This window comes from Myotis brandtii, unplaced genomic scaffold (assembly GCF_000412655.1).
Source record: "Myotis brandtii unplaced genomic scaffold, ASM41265v1 scaffold250, whole genome shotgun sequence".
Classification (NCBI taxonomy): Eukaryota; Metazoa; Chordata; class Mammalia; order Chiroptera; family Vespertilionidae; genus Myotis; species Myotis brandtii.
Window position 1 is genome coordinate 1,269,543 of NW_005359478.1, and position 4,848 is coordinate 1,274,390.

A 4,848-nucleotide genomic window follows, 5' to 3' on the forward strand; every position below is an offset into this window, starting at 1 on the left:
TGTTGTCGGGGGGGGGGGGGGGGGGGGGGGGGGGGGAGAGGTGAACATGGAAATAGAGAAAGGTACTTTGGTAATTCTAGACTGGTAGTTTTCACTCAAAGGGTCCTACTTGCTCTTCCGTTTCCCCTTCCTCTCACCTGGACTGTGTTGGGTGCTGATCAAACTCCACCGTTGAATTTCACCTTTTGATTTCTGGTATTCGGGAAGCTTGAGCAACTGTGAAAAGGGGAGGTCACTCCTGATCCTGAAAATTCCCCCAAATCCCCTGATCAAATTACGGCGTTATTTTGAGAGTCTCTAATTGGCAGGGAGGCCTGTTCCTCCCCCTTAAGAGCCACAGGGATGGAGTAAGAGGGTAGGGTGGAGATCTGGAAGGCCATCCCAGAGCTTCAAGTGGGGTGGGGGAGAGAATCAGGGCATGGGCAGAATAGTCTAGATGGGACCATGCCCTCTGTTTGCCCATAGTGATCTTTAAATAGAACTTTGATACCCGCATACACCAAGGTCTGTGTTGCTCTCTCCTCTTCTCACCCTCTGCTCCTTTCATATCCGCCACCCCCACCTCCCACACACTCATCATGCTAGTCATCATTGCCAGCGTTATTCTCCCAGCTTCGTTCCTGGCCATGTTCATTCTTCCACTTGGAGCCTTGTCATGGACAGGTGGCGATTGATCCCAGTCCACTGGCACCATACAATCGGAGAAAATGCCAAGAGCGAGGGGGACACTGTTCAAGGTGACCAGAGCTATCAGGGAAGAATATAAATGGCTCTAATCAGTCATTATGCCAAGGATAGATGGGTCGTGTTAATACTAAGCCCCAGCAATGGGGGAACTGAGACAGAGGGCAAAACTGGAGTCCACTTTTGAGAGCTTCCAGTCACTAGAGGTAGATGGGCCGATAGACCATCAGCTAACTCTTGAAGGAGAGCAGAGAAATTAAGGACTCCTACTGTGGGACTAAGAAACAAGACAGTCCCGGGGGCAGGAGGCAGTGGATAAGAAAGGGGGCTGCAGGGGGTGGGCGCGGGCTGGGAGAGGTCAATGGGAGGAAAGAGAGACATCTGTAATACTTTCAACAATAAAGAATTTTTAAAAAGGGGTTGCATATTGGATAAAGAGGAGAAAAATACAAGGGAGAGGAGAAGATCACTTTGGGTACAAGGAAAAGATATAGGAAGATTAGATACTCAAATAAATACCAGCCCTCCAGCTTAAGATTGCAATCCATGTGGGCTGTTCTTCCAAGTGGGTCCTGGAGAGAAGAGGTTCCGTAAAAATCATAGGAGCCCCAGACCCCAAGAGGTAGGAAAGAGGGTGATGCCAGATTGCCCACTGCTGTAAGAATATGTTTGACATTTAGTTGGTTCCTAATTAAACAACCCAATATCAAACATATCACACAGAAACAGGCAGGAGAGCTTTGGTGGTCACCTGCCTCTTCCCCACTGCAAAGGAGGGCCAGAGCAGATCCACCAGGCACCAAGGATGGCTAGCAGGAGGGCACCGACTCCTGCCCTTGGCCTCCCAAGACAGCCAGTTCTTACTCATCTGCCCTTCGTGCCATCCCTGTCTCAGCTCCTCTCTTACCAGTGCCTGGCCTTTGCCGGATCACGTCGGGCTAAAACAGGAAGATATCTGGCAGGGCTCCACCTCCGGGCCCCCGTCCTTCCCCAAAGCTCCCACCCAGAGCTTCTCCCCCTGATGTCACGGCCCCAGCGCCACGGGGATCAGTAGTGTCAGCAGCTCCTTGTCAGCCTTGCCACCTGCTCTCCTCAGCTCCCTCCCAGCTGCCCCCGAGGCTTTTCAAGAGTGGGGGTGGGGCGCTTGTGCATTCTGCTTTACTCTTCCAACAGAACTCCTAACCTTTCCAAGTCACCTCCACAAGATAGCTGAGGGCCTTTCCGTGGAAACCATCCTGGAACCTTCCTGCTCTTAAGTACTACAAATGAGTCGCTGTGAAAGGGAGACACTTCTAGAATGTTTGGCTGCTTCTTCCCACCATCTTGTCCCTTCTCACCTTCTCCCAACGTCCTCCAGGTCCTTCTTAAAGTCACCCTTGGATGTCCAGAAGAGAAGAGTGACATGTATTAGCAGGCTCCAGCCTGGGCTCCAGAGATGTACGGTCCCCCTGCCTGGCTCATTGAAACTAAGACGTGCTGCGGAGGTCAAGGGTGAGGGAGAAAACCCTCTCCCAGGAAGCAGCCTGCATTCCTTAGGGCTCTTTTCTCCTGAGGCTTATCACAACCCTGGACCGGCTCCTCTAAAGGTCTTCCCTCACAGGAATGCAGCCTGGTTACTTTCTGGGAGGTTTTTCTTCTGAAGAGAATCATATCTGTTGAATGTCATGTGGCAGGCAGATGCTTCTCTCTACTATGGCAGCAAGGAGCCCGAGTTATAGCTACGCTCGAGGTGGGGGTAGTGGGGGGCTTGGGTGGAGTCTGGGGGTGGGAGGAGGATGCCCTGCTTTAGCCCCTAGGCCTGTTCCATGTGTCCTTGTTCCCATTAGTCTGGACACTCCCCCCGCCCCCTGGCCCCCACATATACCAACTCCACAGTGCCCTTGATCTAGATAGATAGCGTGTCCCAAACCCCAGTCAATTCCTGTTGTGTGGCTCTTGCCTTCCAGGGGAAGACTAACCAATGGGTGTCTGAGCCCCAAGGTAGGAACCATGGCGTTGTCTTATGGCCAGTTCCTTTATGACTCTCAGTGAAGGGTTGCGTGTAACTTTTACCTTCTTGACCTTCCCTTTTACCCTAACTCCTCAAGTCCTAGTTCCCTTCTCTGAGAAAGCTGACAACCCGCAGAGCCTGGGAGAGAGGCTGGGGAAAGGACTAGCGGGAACTGAAAGGACTTCCGCGTTTGGGGTGCGAGGGTAAGAGATGCAGAGGTAGGAATAGTGATGTAGGGGAGGAACAGCTCCCTGAAAAGGAGGCTCTGGATGGCATAACGAGGCAGAAACAGCAGATAGCCTCTGGTGCAAGCTTCCTGGCTCTCCTGGAAGGACCTTCTATGCAGCCATTTCATTACCAGGGGAGCTGGGGAAGGCACCAGCCACAGAGGAAAAAGGGCCTGGATGGGTGAGCTACTCAGCTGATGTGATGAGAACAGACAGAGTAGGCAGAGAGGATCAGAAGCGATGGGCTTTGTAGGGGGCCAGCCTGCCAATATTGGAGCCGGCCTGGCACTGACAAGCCCTGAGGAGAGAGGCCAAGGTCAGGGATCAAGGCAGAGTGGGCTGGGTACTCTGTGGGTCCAAATGAACAAAGTGAAATAAAAGGGGTTGGTGAGGAAGTGTGGTGGGAGGCGGGGTGGGGGCCGGGGAGCCGTTAATGGAGCCCCAATAAAAGGAAAACCAGCCCTGGCCAGGTAGCTCAGTTGATTAAAGCATCATCCCAGTACACCGAGGTTGCGGTTTTGTGTGTGTGTTTGGTTAATCCTCACCCGAGGACATTTTCCCATTGGCTTTTTAGAGAGAGTGGAAGAGAGAGAGAGAGGAAAAGACAGAGAGAAACATTGATGTGAGAGAAACACATCGATTGGTTGCCTCCTGTATGCGCCCCTACCAGGGCCTGGGCTGGGGAGGAGCCTGCAACCAAGGTACACGTCCTTGACCGACATTCAACTGGGGAGCCCTCTGGCCGAGGCTCTATCTACTGAGCCAAACCCTCCAGGGCCGAGAGTTTGACATACCTGCCCTACATCTATTGCCTTATTTAATCCTCTTAATAATCCTGGGAGGAGATGGGTGTTTTGTCCCCGTTTTCAGAAGAGGAAATTGAGGCTCAGGGAATTAACGTGTACACGATGACAGCAATTAGAAGCCAGACCTTGAACCCACACTCAACTCCAAAGCCTGGGCTCATCTCTGTACCTTGCTGCTTTATGCTCCTTGTCAGTAGGGTATGTAGGGAGAGAAGGAAGGAGAAGCTCTGAAAGTTGGGAAATAAGAAGGTCCCTTGCCTCCAAATGGGCAACCTACTCAGGCCCGCGGGTGTGGACACTACCTCTGAGCCGGTCCAAATGGGAAGAGGCAGGAGGTGCTGAGGCCCAGGCTCAAGTGGAGGCGGCAGGAAGGGAGTGGGCTTTGCTCCGCCATCTCCCTGGGACCCAGAGCTACAGGGGGAAGGGGACTCTGGTCCCCACTCCCAGGCGCCCTCAACACGCACCACTTCGCCCCAAGCAGCTTAGCTTCCATCTGTTCTATGTCATGGGCATCAGGTAAGGCATTGTTTGCAGAAAGTACTCAGTGTGGAAACCCTTTGAAGTCTCTGCTCAAGGTCAGCCCTCAGGCCCTTGCAAGCTTGCCTGGTCCTGGATTTCGGAGAATGGAGGCCTTTCTCCCAATTCTCCCCAACACAGGGAGCTCCTTGTGAAGTCAAGTGCACGCCTGCATCCTGGTGTGATTACCTTGCCTCCAAAGGGACAACAGACACAGGCCTGTGGGTGTAGAGAGGACCCCTGAGCCGGCTCCAAATGGGGTGAGGCAGAAGGTGCTGGAGCCCAGGCTCAAGTGGCAGGAAGGGAATGGGCTTTGCTCCGTGCCCATTGCTGTGCCCATTGCTGTGCTCACAGTCCAGATCCGCTCCAATCCAACCAGAGGTGTTTCTTTGCTCCCTTTGCCTCCCTCCCTGTCTGTGCCAGGCGCTTGGGCTACAAAGGCAAAGCTAGCATCCCCAAGACCTCACCGCCCCGTGAGAGCATCATCAAGAAAATGGCTGTGACCGCGGTGGGTGCAGGATGCAGGGGGAGCCCCTAGGGACTCAGGGGAGGTTCTCCAGTGGAGTTAAAGCCGGCTGGGACCTGAAGGCTGAGGAAGGGCATTCCAGGTGGAGGGAACTGCATG